General features: G+C 40.2%; 1 long non-coding RNA gene across 1 annotated transcript in view; it reads right to left on the bottom strand.

Moving 5' to 3' along the window:
• Positions 1-9,014, bottom strand: part of LOC126075907 (uncharacterized) — a 319,320-nt gene extending 310,306 nt beyond the window's left edge. Inside the window, exon 1 of the long non-coding RNA XR_007517338.1 lies at positions 8,920-9,014. This is a non-coding gene — a long non-coding RNA (uncharacterized LOC126075907). The remainder of the gene's footprint in view (positions 1-8,919) is intronic.
• Between the last annotated feature and the right edge of the window lie 9,216 nt (positions 9,015-18,230).

Raw genomic sequence — 18,230 nt, 5'->3', positions numbered from 1 at the left:
AATCTTATATGGGGTTCGATGAGCATCTTGGATAGATATCCTTTTGTCTTTCATGATGTCAGGGAAGTTTTCTGCCAACAGATCTTCAACTATTCTCTCTGTATTTTCTGTTATCCTTCCCTGTTCTGGAACTCCAATCACACACAAGTTATTCTTCTTGATAGAGTCCCACATGATTCTTAGGGTTTCTTCATTTTTTAAAATTCTTTTACCTGATTTTTCTTCAACTATATTGGTGTCAATTGCCTTATCCTCCATCTCCCCCACTCTGCATTCCAATTGCTCAATTCTGCTCCTCTGCCTTCCTGTTGAGTTGTCTAATTCTGTAATTTTACTGTTAATCTTTTGGATTTCTGAATGCTGTCTCTCTATGGATTCTTGCCGCTTATTAATTTTTCCACTATGTTCTTGAATAATCTTTTTGAGTTCTTCAACTGTTTTATCAGTGTGTTCCTTGGCTTTTTCTGTAGATTGCCTTATTTCATTTCTGAGGTCACCCCTGATGTCTTCAAGCATTCTGTAAATTAGTTTCTTATATTCTGCATCTGGTAATTCCAGGATCATATCTTCATTTGGGAAAGATTTTGATTCTTTAATTAGGGGACTTGTAGAAGCAATCATGGTCTGCTTCTTTATGTGGTTTGATATTGACTGCTGTCTCTGAGCCATCTATAAGATATTGTAATGATTTATTTTATATTTGCTCACTGAGTCTTGTTTTGTTTTCTTTCAATATATGTAGATGGGCTACTAGATTGCGCTGTCTTGATTGTTGTAGCCTTTGAATCACTTATGTCCTACTACCAGCTGGTTTGGGCTGTTACCAGATATATAAGCCTAAAAGAGTCCATTCACTATTCTTGAGTAGAATCTGATTTTGGGTCATGAAGTGTGTGGTGTAGACTGTCACCTATTAACTTAGAGGAGTAGTGGTGATAGTTGTGTGAACCAGATTCTAGTAGCAGCAGGGGGTCACACTCCGGGGGGGGGGGCAGGATGTTGATAGGCTTCCCCCAAGTGCCAATGAGGTAGGTGTATTTCTATTCCTAAAGCACTTTGGTGGGTGGGCTCTGCAGCTGTACCTTAGGCACCCAATGCATGTACCTCTACATATTGGTAGGTGTCACTATCCTCAGACCCCTTTGGCAGGAGGCTAGGTGGTTTGGATGGGGCTTCAGCCCTCAGTTCCCCGTTGTGGGTCCATGAGGGCTCTGTTTAATAGGTAGAGATATCAGACCTGGGAAACTTGTCTTTCCAGTAATCCGCTAAAACGATTACAGTCAGATCACTATCAGAATTGCCTTTGCATTATAATAGCCACCTTGTTCCCTGTAGGGATGAAAGCCCAAGACTGTGGATCTCATATGCTTGGCTGGAGGTGGCTCTGTATTTCTTTTCCAATTTCGGGAAGTCAGGGAAGGATTCTTGGTCCCTGTGTTTTTTGTAGCTGCTTCTCTCAGGCCAGGAGAATGGATTAGGAAAAGACAAAAACAAAAACACACACAAAAAAACCTCAGAGCACTTCACTCCCCGGCCCAGGAAATTCCAGTGTTAATGAAGCCACCTGGGAAGGGAGGGGAGGGATCAGATAGATAGGAGAGAGTAGCACCCAGGAATATAGACAAAGTTACTTATCTTGCTTGGTGAGGACTGTATTATCTGAGATTCCTGAGAGGTGAGGGGCGTGTAGCCTGTGTGTGCTGCGGTCAGGCCCACATCCTGTGCTTGTGCTGTCTCAGAAGCCATGGTCTGTTCCTCCGCTCCCACTCCAAAGCCCAGCACCAAGGTTCCCCGGCTGGGACGCCACACTCCAGGCTCCAAAACCAGTCGCTGCCTCCCAGTGACTTCTCCTGTCAGCCGCATCGCTGTGCTGCCTGCATGCACTGACCGGGCTTCCCCCGAGGTCACTTCAGGGGGCTAGGGCTGCGTCCCATGTTTGGGCCCTCTCAGGATGCCATGCTCAGCTCCCCTGTGCCCAGCCCAAAGCCCGGCACCAAGGTTTTCACACTGGGACGCTGGCTCCAGGCTCCAAAAACAGTCCCTGCTTCCCCGTGGTTGCTCATTCTCTCGTTAGCAGCCTGCTTGCACTGGCTGAGTCTCTACCAAGGTTACCCCGGGGGCTAGGGGTTAGGGCTGTGTCCCGTGCCTGCCCCGCCTCAGCAAGCCGCAATCGGCCCGCCACTCAGCACCAGGGAACTGCGAGGGCTCAAGGCTGTGGCGCCGGACGCTGGCTCCAGAGACAGTTGCTACTTCAGGATGCAGCTTTTCACTCACCTGTCACTCAGGTCAACTCTTTAGATCTGTGTTTGATGGTCAGGGTTCGTAGATTGTCATGTATGTGATCGATTCACTTGTTTTTCCGAATCTTTGTTGCAAGAGGGATCCGAGGTGGCTTCTACCTAGTCAGCCATCTTGGCCCCCAGTGGCAGTTTTTATATGAAATTAAAATCACTTTATTCTTCTACTCAAGACGCTCTAATGTTTCTTTATCTCATGCAGAGCAAAAAACAAGTCACTACAATTGCCTACAAGGTTGTCCATGTTCTACCTCGCTCCCTATTCCTCATACTCTTGCTCACTGTTCCATCCACTCTGGCCTCTCTGTCCTTCCCTGGGCATTCTGGGCTCTCCTCTGCTTCAGGCCCTTTGTAGCTGCCATTCTCTCTGCCTTAGAAATTCTCTGCCCACATAAGTGCATGGCTTGCTACCTAACATTCTTCAAGTTTTTTTTTTTTTTAAAATCTCTCTTTAGTGAGGCCTTTCATGGTCTCCTTATTTAAAATTTCAATCATCATACCATAGCTTTTTATATTCCCCTTGCTCGCTTTGTTTTTCTGCATATTATCACCTTCTATCATTCTATATAATTTGCTTCTTTTAAAATTGTGTGTCTTCTCCCACTAGAATGTAAGCTTCAAATTAGCAGATGTATTCATCTATTTTACTTGTTTTGTTCACAGACAGCCTGTCACATAATAAACACCTACACACATGGCGTTGCCATGAGTCAGTCAACCCAACAGCAACTGGTGGTGGTAGGTAATATTGTTGGAAAGAGAGGCCTGGCAATCTACTATGGAAAAATCAGCCAATGAAAACCCTATGGATCACAACAGTCTGATCCTGTGGTATATGAGGTCACCATGAGTTGCAGGTCAACTTAATGGCAGATAACAACAATATATTACTTCTGGGTAAATAAATTCATGGGAGAATTAATGGTATATTATGCAAAAGTATAATGAAAACCAAAAACTAAACCCATTGCCAACAAGTCGATTCCGACTCATAATGACCTTTGGGACAGAGTAGAACTTCCTCATAGGGTTTCCAAGGCTGTAAATCTTTTCAGAAACATACTGCCACATTTTTCTCCTGTGGAGTGATCATGGGTTCAAACCACCAATCTTTTGGTTAGCAAGTGAGTGCTTTAACCATGGGCCACTAGGGCTCCTGGTGCTAAAGTATGAGGAAGTTCTTTATATACAGTTAAGGATGAATTTCCAAGATATATTGTTAAATAGTAAATCACAGTTACAGTATAATATGTAAAATATGCTAGCACTTCGTATAGAAGAAGGAGGAGGTACAAGGAAAAAGACAGAGAAAGAGGTTGATGATGATAATGAGGATGAGAAACTGGAGGAAGAGGAGGAAGATGTGGTAAATACGGATCTATTTGTATATATAAAAAAAAAACCGAACCCAGTGCCATAGAGTCGATTCCGACTCGTAGCGACCCTAGGATAAACAATTTCTGGAAGACTACATAAGAAACTGGTAATATAGGATGTCTTTGGCTAGGACAATTAGGTGGATTAATCGAAAGACAGGGGAGGGAGATTGTTCATATACATGCTTTTGTTTCTTTCGAATGAAAGATGAGACTTAAGTATCATTTCCTAAAAATAAATATTTTAAACAAATTTTAAACAGAAACCATTAAATGTTGATAAAAAATACAAAATATTTTTAAATGAGCAAAATAACATCTCACCTTTTTCAAACTCTGGAGCGGGAAAAAACTAATATTTATACAAGAAGACATCTGTATGTTATATAACTTAATCCTTGAAACAATAATTCAAGGTAGCTTTATTTATTTTTTTTTTAGTGTACATAGGAGTTTTTTGGTTATTTTGTTTTGTCTTGCTTTTTTGCTCCACATCCAGTCCACTTCTTGTGCCATATCCTTGATTTTGACTTGAGAAACCATCCCTTCCCAGTGCTTCAGACTGAGCTAGAGCATGTAATACAGGTTAAGCCAACTAGTCCGTCTTAACACTCTCACCACAGTTACTAGTTCTGACATGGGCTCATCTACCTCGACCAATTAGTGACAACAAGACTCAAGCCCAGAACCTTTGGCTGATCTATTGAGGAATCGGACTCTCTCTTATACAGTCAGGTGTGGGATATAAACCTAAAGTGGACAGGGGTTACAATAAGAAGCCTGATAATACATTCAGTCAGTGAAAATACAGTGGAGAAGTAAGTCCTTATGACAGCACTTGAGCCCCAGATCAAACCCTGCGTAAAGGTAGACAACTCTACTCATGGAATTTTCAGCTCAAATTTCCTTTTTCCTTACATGTCAATTTGTGTAAGATTATATATCACTTATAACTGAAGAGCCTGGACAGAAAAAGTAGCCATTATTCCTCAGCCCCCCAAAGTATTGAGAAGTTAGAAGTCATGTCTAATGTCACAATGTTTGTGTCATAGGTTGAATTGTGTCCCCCCAAAATATCTGTCTACTTGGCTAGGCCATGATTTCCAGTATTGTGATTGTCCACCATTTTGTCATCTGATGTGATTTTCCTATATGTTGTAAATCCTATCTTTACGATGTCAATGAGGTGGGATTAAAGGAAGTTATGTTAATGAAGTAGGACTCAATCTACAACGTAAGATTGCGTCTTAAAACCAATCTCTTTTGAGATTAAAAGAGAGAAGCGAGCAGAGAGACATGGCGACATCATACCACCAAGAAAGCAGTGCTGCGAGCAGAGGGTGTCTTTTGGACCTGGGGCTCCTGTGCGGAGAAGCTCCTAGACCAATGGAAGATTTATGACAAGGACCTTCCCCCAGACCTGACAGTGACAGAAAGCTTTCCCTTAGAGCTGGCACCCTGAATTTGGACTTCTAGCCTCTTAGGATGTGAGAGAATACATCTGTCTTTGTTAAAGCCATCCACTTGTGGTATTTCTATTATAGCAGCATGAGATGACTAAGACAGCTAGGAATTGTTGAAACCAAGATTTGAACTCAGGATTATTGGGCTTCAAAGCCCTCATTATTCCTACAACACCTTGATGATAAGTTCTTAGGCACCACTGAGAGGGAAAGAGAGAGAGAAAGACAAAGACAGAAAGCGAGAAACCAAGACTGTATTGTTGGACAACAACATCAAGTATGACGAAAGATCAAAACTTGAAGGGGAAAATTTTCTCTTAACAAAGCTAATACAAATATTAAATAGAATAGTCAGGCAATGTTAAAGACCTAAAGGTTATTTCAGGTGCCTAGTAGTGCTCTAGCTGGTGTTTGTATTCAAACCACCTTTTAGGTTTTCTCTTATGGAATGTGACCAAAGACTTTTGGCAAATGGCAAAGGGAGTGATTTTATTGACTGTTTCCTTTACACCTTTCTCTAAGCCCCTGAATGGGAACATAAGAGATGAATTAATGAAATATAGTAAATAATTTAAGTTATGACTTATTCTTTACAGCTAGTATTTCTTTTGACATTTTCTAAAAAGAAAAAAAAAAAGTGAACAAAAAACTTACCCCAGGATTCCAAACTGCCATTGGCATCAAAGGAACTAACACCAAGCGGAAAGCTCCATTCATCGGCTTCCTGCTGGCCAACAATTTCTTCTGATAAGTGCTTGTGGAAGATCACCGTAAGACACGGTCATCCACATTTTCATTCTGTTTTCCCTGGTGGCAGCAGAATTGATTTTCTGAAACACATTCTTAGTGCTTTCTACACTATAAAATGTTAGACAAATGAAAGGTTTAATGCTAATAATGGCTCTCATTATTAGCAAAATGCTGTTTAGAGCAGTAATTCTCCCCCAAGGGGAGATTTTGCCCTCCAGGGTACATGTAGCAATGCCTAGAGATATTTTTAGTTGTCTCAATTGGTAGTGGGGGGTAATACTCGCATGTAATGGATAGAGAAATTGAAGAGGAATGGCATTGCATTCATCGTCAAAATGAACATTTCAAGATACATCCTGAAGTACAATACTGTCAGTGATAGGATAATATCCATATGCCTACAAGGAAGATCAGTTAATATGACTATTATTCAAATTTACCCACCAACCACTAATGCTAAGATGAAGAAACTGAAGATTTTTACCAACTTCTACAGTCTGAAATTGATCAAACGTAATCAAGATGCATTGGTAATTACTGGTGTGTGGAATGTGAAAGTCAGAAACGAAGAAGGATTGGTAGTTGGAAAATATGGCCTTGGTGACAGAAATGGTGGTGGAGATTATGTGACGGAATTTTGCAAGACCAATGACTTTTTCATTGCAAATATCTTTTTCCAACAACGTAAACAGCAACTATACATGTGCACCTTACTGGATGGAAAATATAGAAATCAAATCTACTACATCTGTGGAGAGACAATGATAAAACTCAAAATCATCAGTCAGAACAAGGCCAGGAGCCAGCTGTGGAACAGACTCTCAATTGCTCCCATGCAAGTTCAGGATGAAACTGAAGAAAATTAAATCAAATTTGTGAGAGCCAAAGTATGACCTTGAGTATATTCCACCAGAATTTGGAGACCATCACAAGAATAGATTTGACACATTGAACACTAATGACCTAACACTAGTAGAGTTCTGGAATGACATGAACAAACATCACACAGGAAGAAAGCAAGAGGTCATTAAAAAGACAGGAAACAAAGACCAAAAAGGATGTCAGGAGAGACTCTGAAACTTGATCTTGAATGCAGAAATGTTAAAGAAAATGAAGAAATAATGAAGTAAAAGAACTGAACAGAAGATTTCAAAGGGTGGTGAAGACAAAGGGAAGTATTATAATGAAACGTGCAAAGTCCTAAAGTTAGAAAGCCAAATGGGAAGAACACACTTGGCATTTCTCAAGCTGAAAGAAATGAAGAAAAAATTCAAGCCTCGAGTTGCAATATTGAAGGATTCTATGGGCAAAATATTGAATGTCACAGAACGCATCAAAAGAAGATGGAAGAAATACACAGAGTCACTGTACCAAAAAAGAATTAGTTGATGTTCAACCATTTCAGGAAGGAGCATATGATCTGGAACCAGTGGTACTGAAGGAAGAAGTCCAAGCTGCACTGAAGGCACTGGCAGAAAACAAGGCTCCAGGAATTGACAGAATACCAACTGAGATGTTTCAACAAACAGATGCAGTTCTGGAGGTACTCAGTCATCTATGCCACTAAATTTGGAAGACAGCTAGCTACCTAGCTGACCAACTGGAAGAGATCCATATTTGTGCCCATTCTAAAGAAAAATGATCCAACAGAATGCGAAAATTATTGAACAATACCACTTGCCAGTAAAATTTTGCTGAGTATCATTCAAAAGAGGTTGCAGCAGTCCATGGACAGGGAACTGTCAGAAATTCAAGCCAGATTCAGGAGAGAATATGAAACAAGGGACTTAAAGTACTTACCAATGAAGACCAAAGACCACAGCCTTCATTACGTTTTACACCTCAATGTAAAGAAAACAAAAATCCTCACAACTGGACCAATAAGCAACATCATGATAAACTAAGAAAAGATTGAAGTTGGCAATAATTTCACTTTAATTAGATCCACAATTAACAGCCATGGAAGCAGCAGTCAAGAAATCAAACGATGTATCGCACTAGGCAACTCTGCTGCAAAAGAGATCTTTAAAGTGTTGAAAAGGAATGATGTCACTTTGAGGACTAAGGCAAGCCTAACCCAAGCCATAATATTTTCAATCGCCTCATACGCACGCAAAAGCTGGACAATGAATCGGGAAGACCAAAGAAGAATTAATGCCTTTGATTTATGGTGTTGTCGAAGAATATTGAATATACCATGCACTGCCAGAAGAACTAACAAATCTGTCTTGGGAGAAGTACAGCCAGAGTGCTCTTTGGAAGCAAGGATGCAAGACTTTGTCTTACATACTTTGGACATGTTATCAGGAGGGACCAGTACCTGGAGAAGGACATCATGCCTGGTAAAGTAGATGGTTAGTGAAAAACAATAACACCCTCAATGAGAAGGATTGACACAGTGGCTGCAACCATGGGCTCAAAAATAGCAACAATTGTGAGGATGGCACAGGACTGGACAGTGTTTTGTTCTGTTGTACATAGGGTCGCTATGAGTCTGAACCAGCTAGACAGCACCTAGCAACAACAAGAACCCTTATGGAAGTAGGGAAAAGCAGACGTGTATGTAATAAGGATGGATTCGATAGATATAAGATTAACCTCAAGTCTGAGTCATTAAAACATCTCCAGGTAGGCTTTTGGTTTCTGCAGTTTCAGGGCAGCCTGCTTTCATCATTTTGGAAGTGTTGTCACGTCTCTGGAATTTTTTTTTTTGTCTTATCCCCAATTTTAGCACCTTTTCAACTGACAAAAATGAAAATAACTCTCTTTAAGCCTACTTTGCTAGGTACTAATTTCCTAAGCTTGCCTGTCTCCCTCATACATTATGTCTCCACTCATTGCCATTAATAGGTAAGTAATCTTCCAAACCACCTGTGGCCACACTTCAACACACCTTGAGAGGCTCTTGGAAAATGCATTTCAAATAAACTCATTAGCAGAATCTGTATGGTAATCAAATAACATGCTTAAAGGAACAGAAATCCTAAATAAAAAGTGAATCTGCTAGCAAAACTTTCACTTTCTCTCACAAACCTGGAAGGTTCTTCCTGCAGATGGCCAGGGCGAAGGCTGGAAACTTCTCAGTGGTGCAGGCACTGCCCCCCAGACTTCGCTGAGATAGACAGTCACTGAAACAATGAATTAATGAATATTCATGACTTCCTAGCCAAGTCTGAATGTTTTAGCATAGTTCTACATTTTAGTAATAAATATGATGCAGGCTTACTATTTTAAAAATTAAATTATTCAGAAGAATTTGGAGTAAAAAATATAAACTCCCTTTACCCAGCTCCCCTACTTTCTACCCTCTTTAGAAGAAATGGAAATCCTGGTAGTATAGTGGTTAAGAGCTGTGGCTGCTAACCAAATGGTCGGCAGTTCAAGTCCACCAGGCACTCCTCAGAAACCTAATGGGGCAGTTCTCCTCTGTCCTCATAGGGTCGCTGGGTCGGAACTGACTTGATGACAACCGGTTTTGTCTTTTTTTGTTGTTTGTTTTGGTTAGAAGAAATCACTCTTAACAGGTTATTATGAAACCTTCCATATCAATTTTATATTTCTTTTTTTTTTTAATTTTTAATTTATTGTGCTTTAAGTGAAAGTTTACAAATCAAGTCAGTCTCTCATACAAAAAGGTATACACACCTTGCTATGTACTCCTAGCTGCTCTCCCCCTAATATGACAGCACACTTCTCCTCTCCACCCTGTATTCCCCACGTCCATTCAGCTAGCTCCTGTCCCCCTCTGCCTTCTCATCTCACCTCCAGACAGGAGCTGCCCACATAGTCTGTGTCTACTTGAGCCAAGAAGCCCACTCTTTACCAGTATCATTTTCTGTCTTATATCTAGTCCAATCCCTGTTTGAAGAGTTGGCTTCGGGAATGGTTCCAGTCTTGGGCTAACAGAGAGTCTGTGAACCATGACCTCTGGGTGTATTTGATCATTCGATAAATATTTATTATCTGAGTTTGGCTGCTGGGGTTAAAATAGTGAACAGAACAGATAAGGCTCCTGCCTTTAAGGACCTCGCCACTTGTCACATAAACCCACGCCCAAGCAATGCAGTCAGTGGAATGATTCTGGCCTGAGGTATTGATCCAAGTGAAAAACATGAGGGGCTCTGGGGGCTTCTGAGAAAGAAGGTAATCTGTTTTTCTGAGAAAACCAGCATTTTTCTTGTATTCTAGTCAGCATGATATGTAGGGTATGATATGTAGATATGAAGCCTGAAACTGCCATAGCCATTCTGCCACCATGGGAGAAGTTAGCCTCAGGATAAGGTGACAATAAGGTAAGATAGGAAAGAAACTAGGACCTCAATGACATTGGTGGACTGCTGAATCAAACCAATCCTGAAACTCAGTGTGCTTCTAGACCTTCCAGTTACAGATGCCTACAGATATTTTTCATTGTTAAATCCAGTTTACATGCTCTGCTACTCATACTACAGAGTCAGATATTGTGGGAGTATAACATTGTCTTGGAAGAAGTACAGCGAATGCTCCTTGGAAGTGAGGATGGCGAGACTTCATCTCATGTACTATGGACATGTTATCAGGAGGGAACAGTCCCTGGAGAAGGACATCATGTTTGTAAAGTAGAGGGTCAGCAGAAAAGAGGAAGATCCTCAATGAGATGGACTGACACAGTAGCTGAAACAATGGGCTCAAGCATAGCAATGATTGTGAGGATGGTGCAGGACCGGGCAGTGTTTTGTTCCGTGCGATTGCTATGAGTTGACAGCACCTAACAATAACAACAATAACATTTACATAAATATTTAAGTACTCCAAACTTATAAGTAAATGCTTTTTCAAGAGTAGCTTCCCAATTGAACACTTTCAATGTTCACTTTTGACAAAATAAACAGGGATTGAGCTAGATATTCTCTGTGTCTACTTCCCAGATCTAAAAGCTTATGTCTCTTTGAAAAATCCAACTATAATTACATGAAATTTTTGAATTTTAGATGTTTCAAATATAAGCTTCAAGTGTCTTATGAAGCTATTGTGCTTTATGACAAACTTCCAATTTAGAGCAGATTCTGCCAGTCGTGATTTTATTCATATTTGTTGCCTTCGAAAGTGGAGAGAACAAGCTATAATTCTGGCAAGAGGGATGGAAAGGTAGACAAAGCTCATTAGCCTTATCAGACATTTGATAATTATAAACTAACCAACCGCTGTAAGATACAGGCATAAAGCCAACCTTTGATGTCTTTGGAAAACAAGCATTCCTACAACAATTTAAAACTTTAATCACACTTAACGTATCTTCAAGTACAAAGCATATAAATGTTCTTTCACCAATTCTGTCTGAATCCAGATTATTTTCCATAGGATTGTTAGTTAAGAAGCAGCTTCTACTATGCACCACATTTAAATAATGGGCTGGATTGTTGGCATATAATTTGGGAACTAATCAACAAAATGTTTACATACACTGAATGTACTCTGTCCTGAATTAACACTGTGGTTAGACTGTAGAAAGATTAACTACACCAAAGAAATATACTCATTAGTTTTTAATGATTGTAACGGGCAGATACCATAGCTTTAAATTGCTTTTCAAAGTCTGCTTTCTATTTTTATAATCAATTTTCTAACTAAACATTCATCATCAGGACGACAAATCATGTAAGTCATACACATATTTCTGTCTCCCTACGACAGACATTGATTTAGAAAGAAAAGACAAGATCCAACCTCCAGGAAACAGCTGGTCTCCTTAGATAAGGAAATCATTGAACTGGCTTTTAACGTTGTAAGAAAAAGGAGAGAGAAAGGGGAAAAAAAGAGATTTACTACAGGAGGAGACAACAATAACCTGAACTACCTGGATGAGACAACACAATTTATAATTCATACAATGTAACTTGATTATCACATTTCTAAATAGTCAATTTTAAACTCTAGGTTATGTTTGCTCCCAAATCAAATCTGCCAGCCTTGTCACTGATACAGTGAAACCTGTGAGGGCCAGAACTTGACAGCACTGCCTTGTTTTTCTGGGTCTTGCAAGTTTTCCACCTTTGACAAAGTGCACCCTTACCATTTTTCTATCACTCGTTTTAGTGGAAAATACTTGAGTTTTCCTTCTCTGACAAGTGTCCACCTTACACAAGTTCTGGCTTTTGCAGGTTTTACTGTAGCAAAATAAAACTTCCTGAGAAAAATCAGGTTGTCTGAAGGGGTCAAAATAGAACCGGTGAAATGCAATTTGGGGACATAATTAAGCTGCGAGACCTGACAAGCCACTCCTGAAGGCTCAGGCAGCATTACAGGTTTGAAGAAAGCTAAATGTCCAGGAAAACGCTTTATTTCCCTCTTCAACATAACCGTGTGTCACACAAAGATTTCATAGATATGGATACATGATGCTATTGGAACATCTTCAAATTTTCTGAGGCAGTCAATGATGGGTAAGATTGGCCCAAACTACAGAAGTTTTAGAAACAAAAACCCAAAAACCCACTGCCGTCGGGTCAATTCTGACTCATAGCGACCCTACAGGACAGAGTTGAACTGCCCCGTAGAGTTTCCAAGGAATGCCTGGTGGATTTAAACTGCTGACCTCTTGGTTAGCAGCCATAGCTCTTAACCACTATGCCACCAGGGTTTCCTTTAGAAACAAAGGTACATTTAATTTTGGTTGCTAGGAATATCCCCTTCTAAGAAATTAGATATAAATCAGATTCTCCTTTTCTCAGTAAAAGTCTCTACTGGAAACTTCATGATGTCAACATTTAAAAAAAAAAAAAATCTCTTCCATATTTAGAATTAAAATGTTGTTTTAAAAATAAAAAATGTAATTAATGAAAGACCATTTTTTTTTCCAGTCGTTTGGCTCTGTTTTAACAATAGATTTCATTGGTCAGCTTTTTAGACAACTCTGTAGAATTGGAGAACTTGGAAGTGCCTTCTCTTTCCTAATCTATGAAACGTTGGAGGCTTGGAAAAGGGAAATCCCACTGAGTATAGGAAAGATGATATTTAGAAACTTTTAATTAGCCCATCAATGCCTCCATGCTCTGCACAAACTACTAGGTGCAACGAAGAGAACAGGTGCTTATATTGTAGGTCATGCTGTTCATTCTCAGTATACATTTTGTTTTCTTATAACTCAAAGTGGTTTTAGGAAACATATTCCTAGGATTACAGAAAAAAATGGCTAATTTTCAATTAGCACAACTCCCGCATGGAGGAGTTCACTGGCATGGATAATACGAAGCAGGAGACAATTCCAAAATCCTTGTATTTGGGGATTATAATGTATTATATGATTTTAAAATAGATTTAATTTTCTAATTATATTTACCCTGCCTTAATACTAAACCAGGTTTGCCTTCCCAGGGTACACATCAACCATAACCTCTGAACGTTACAATGGTGAGAGAATCCTCCCTGGTATTTAAAAACAAAACAAAACAAAATGTTATGAATAAATACAAAATGGCTAATACTTATTTTTAGAGATAATTATAAAAGTGGAATTTATAATCATATTTTATTAAAAAACACATATGACATTAAACTTCAATATTAGTGATAGATTTTTTTTTTTTTTTTTTAGTGATAGATTAGTAATGAAGTTATCCATAATCCTACCAAATACAATTGATATATTTTCACTCGAAGTTGCGTGTCACCTTTCAAATCCATTATTTTATTTTATTGTACTTTAGATGAAGGTTTTATACATATTGTTTTATGACATCTGTTAACAACACAATGATATGTTAATACTCTCCCTTCTTGACCATGTGTTCCCTATTACCAGCTTTCCTGTCCCCTCCTGCCTTCTGGTCCTTGTCCCTGGGCTGGTGTGTCATTTTGTCTCATTTTGTTTTATGGGCCTGTCTAATCTTTGGCTGAAGGGTGAATCTCAGGAGTGACTTCATTACTGAACTGAAGGGGTGTCCAGGGGCCATACTCTCAGGGTTTCTCCAGTTTCCGTCAGGCCGGTAAGTCTGGTCTTTTTTCTGAGTCAGGACTTTGTTCTACATTTTTCTTGGGCTCTTTCCGGGACCCTCTATTGTGATTCCTGTCAAAGCAGTCAGTGGTGGCAGCTGGACTCACTCTGGTGGAGGCCATGGTAGATGTGGTCCATTAGTCCTTTGGACTAATCTTTCCCTTGTATCTTTAGTTTTCTTCATTCCCCCTTGCTCCCGAAGGGGTGACCTCAGACGCTACTCACCAAAGTAGAGTTCAGAACATTTTCTTTATAGACTATGTTATGCCAACTGAGTGAGCTGTTCCCTGAGACCATGGTCCCCACTGCCCTCAGCCCGGCAATTCAGCCTCACACGCATTCTTAATCCTTATTTACTTCGTTTTTAAAAGTGAGAAACTCATAAATAGAACATGAAAGAGACCTGGGGTGAATAATAAGGAAAAGAAAGAAGAGAAGCCACAGATGATGAAGGAGTGAAATAGAGAAAGGGATGGAAGAGAAAGTAAAATGAAAAGGCTGGGTAGAAAGAAGAGAGACCAAGAGATGGATAAACTGACATCATCAGAATTAGGGGATAAATTAAGGAAACAAGAGTCAGGTGATATTCCCCCCCAAAAGAAACTATAAAAGGTCTCTCTCAGACATAAAAAAAGATGTTTGGAGGTGGACAGACCAGGGCTAGAATGAGGCTTTTATCTTTCTGCTCCACGTTCCAGCAAATAACTTCATGCTCATGGTCGTCTCATCATATGATTGCACCAACAATCCCATCCGAGTTGCAAGCTTAAAGATGGAGGAAAACCAGAAGGACGAAGAGCAGGGCCCTCCAAGTTGGATCAACTCCCTTTAAAAAGTCTTCCTGGGATTTGCACATGTTACTTACTCTTGAATCCCATTGGTCAGCACATGGTCACAGGTCAAATGCAGCTACAAGACAGGTTAGGGGATATAGTCTAAATCTGGGCGGCAATGTCAACAGCTAACATTAGGGCACTGTTACCAAAGATGAAAGGGAGAATGTTTGGTGGAGTAGACCACCAACCATTCTCAGTGCACTGCAAATTACTGAGTTAGTGCAATCTCATCTGTACTAGAAAATAACAATCTGGACCCAGATTGACACTGATAAATCCTGACTCAGCCCCTTGTGAGTTATGAGGCCTTGTGCAAGATTCTGTGTTCAGTTGTCGTCTAAGGATTAAATGAATTAATGCATGCAAAGCACTTGGCACACAGGAAACTCAAGATATGCTAACTTGTGATGGTTTCTTTTCAAATGTTACTATATTCTAAAAATAATGGTTTGCTACACCCTGGAATTCCGTGGGTCTTAAATATGAGGGAAGAAATAATTTAGATTTTAAAAGGTTTCTTTAGGATCTGAACTGTGTTGGTCTATCTGGTAAAGATCTTCTAAAAGTCCAGTGACATTCAAAATTTATCAGGTTTTAAATTCCTTCTAGCAGTAACATTTTGTGATTCTTTGATTTTCTTATCTTTGTTATTTGAGAGATTAGGTAGGACTGCATCACTCCTAAATGCCTGAAGGTGATGTAACACTTGAAAATTGCATTTATTTCATGATGGTGGTACTTTATTTTAATGTCAGGTCTACTTTTTTGTAATCAACTTTGGGTGTAGTGGGATTAAAGCTCATAAGGACAAAAAAAAAAAAAAAAAAACAGAGAGAGAGAGAGAGAAAGACATCCTTCAGAAACAAAAAGGTTGACCACTTTTAACAACTCCTGAACTGTTCTTATGAACTTGTGAGTCACTGACCAAGGCAGTAATAGCCCTGCTGTGATGGGGTTACCACTTCCTTCAGACCTACTGGTCAGACCTACTCCTCACCCAAGGAATCAATGATAATGCAGGCATTTGCTTAGCACATAGGTTGCCTCTTTTCATCTGCCTGCAATGTTGTGAGGTCCTGTATTATTCCCATGTCAACCACGGAAAAATGCAAAGTTCGGGAAGATGAGACCACTGACCTGAAATTCCAAAGTGGTGATTGGCTAAATCCAAACACAAATCTCAAGCAGCCTGGTCAAATACATCCCACCCTATTATTTTCCATCAAAATCAACCTCTAAAAGTGGACTTGAAAGGGACTTTAATGGAGGCCCAGTCAGTGAGAGAGAGACCTTATCTCCAGCTATAGGAGGGGAGTTTGGCCTTCTCCGAGGGCCTAGAGAGAACACATTGTTTTAGTCAGGTCAAGAAGGGGCCTTTTTGTTTGCAGAACTGGTGACCAATACTTCAGTGGGCATCTCGACCAAGTGTTGATACGTGTAGGGGATTGGTTTGGTGGATTTGTTTTTGAAAGGGAAGGGAATTGTTTTATTTTGGCCACAGGAAAATGACTTATTGCTGCTTTGTACTGCACATGTGTGGTGTATGCATGTGTATACATAAGTTTGGAATTACCCAGGACAGGGAGAAATGAAGCAGATGGCAAAGACGTCGGCAGAGTGTCTGATGACCAGTAACTTTTCTCATGGAAGATCACAGAAGTCTAGAAGCTGAAGAGCTAGGTTCCTGAAGAACTGTAAAACTAAGGGAATAAGCAAAGCTACTTTTAGAAGACAAAATACTGAGCATACTTTTTGAATCAAATCTCCAGGGGAAAGAATTCCACTAATTAGGAAGTGTGGGTGTGTAATGCTCTCACTTATTCAACAGACTTCTTTTAAGTACTTACTATTCATCTATGCCAAGAAGTATGGAAGAGAGCTTCCTGGTCAACTGATTGGAAGAGATCCATATTCATGCCTATTCCCAAGAAAGGTGATCCAACCGAATGTGGAAATTATAGAACAATATCATTAATATCACACGCAAGCAAAATTCTGCTGAAGATCATTCAAAAACGGCTGCAGCGGTATATCCACAGGGAACTGCCAGAAGTTCTGGCCGGTTTCAGAAGAGGACGTGGAACCAGAGATATCATTGCTGATGTCAGATGGATCCTGGCTGAAAGCAGAGAATACCAGAAGGGTGTTTACCTGTGTTTTATTGACTATGCAAAGATATTTGACTCTGTGGATCATAACAAACTATGGATAACCCTGCAAAGAATGGGAATTCCAGAACACTTAATCGTGCTCATGAGGCACCTTTACATAGATCAAGAGGCAGTTGTTCAGACGGAACAAGGGGAAACTGATTGGTTTAAAGTCAGGAAAGGTGTGCATCAGGGTTGTATTCTTTCACCATACCTATTTAATCTGTATGCTGAACAAATATTAGGAGAAGCTGGACTATATGAAGAAGAACGGGGCATCAAGATTGGAGGAAGACTCATTAACAACCTGTGTTATGCAGATGACACAACCTTGCTTGCTGAAAGTGAAGAGGAATTGAAGCACTTACTAATGAAGATCAAAGATCACAGCCTTCAGTATGGATTACACCTCAACATAAAGAAAACCAAAATCCTCACAACTGGACCAATGAGCAACATCATGATAAACGGAGAAAAGATTAAAGTTGTCAAGGATTTCATTTTACTCAGATCCGCAATCAACAGCCATGGAAACAGCAGTCAAGAAATCATAAAACACATTGCATTGGGCAAATCTGCTGCAAAAGACCTCTTCAAAGTGTTGGAGGGCAAAGATGTCACCCTGAAGACTAAGGTATGCCTGACCCAAGCCATGGTATTTTCAGTCGCATCATATGCATGTGAAAGGTGGACAATGAATAAGGAAGACCGAAGAAGAGTTGACGCCTTTGAATTGTGGTGTTGGCGAAGAATATGGAATATACCATGGACCGCCAAAAGAACGAACAAACCTGTCTTAGAAGAAGTACAACCAGAATGCTCCTTAGAAGCAAGGATGGTGAGACTGTGTGTTACATACTTTGGACATGTTGTCAGGAGGGATCAGTCCCTGGAGAAGGACATCATGCTTGGCAGAGTACAGGGTCAGCGGAAAAGAGGAAGACCCTCAACGAGGTGGATTGACACAGTGGCTGCAACAATGAGCTCAAGCATAACAATGATTGTGAGGATGGCGCAGGACCGGGCAGTGTTTCGTTCTGTTGTACATAGGGCTGCTATGAATTGGAACTGACTGGACAGCATCTAACAACAACACTACGTGCTACACCAACTTGGGAAACACTGCCACCTATGTTCTGCATTAGGTTTTCAAAAATCCTACACTGGGGAATATCAGAGTTCTATGTCTAGAACATATATGTCTAGGGTTGGGGTGGCGCAAACCGTTAATGTGCTCAGCTGTTAACCAAAAAGTCAGAGGTTTGAATTCACCCAGAGGTGCCTGGGAAGAAAGGCCTGACAATCTACTTCTGAAAAAGCCATGGAGCACATTTCCAGTCTAACATACATGGGGTTGCGATGAGTCAGAGTTGACTCAAGGGCAAC

This window comes from Elephas maximus, chromosome 4, assembly GCF_024166365.1.
Source record: "Elephas maximus indicus isolate mEleMax1 chromosome 4, mEleMax1 primary haplotype, whole genome shotgun sequence".
NCBI lineage: Eukaryota > Metazoa > Chordata > Mammalia > Proboscidea > Elephantidae > Elephas > Elephas maximus.
This window is presented reverse-complemented; position numbering and strand designations above follow the sequence as displayed.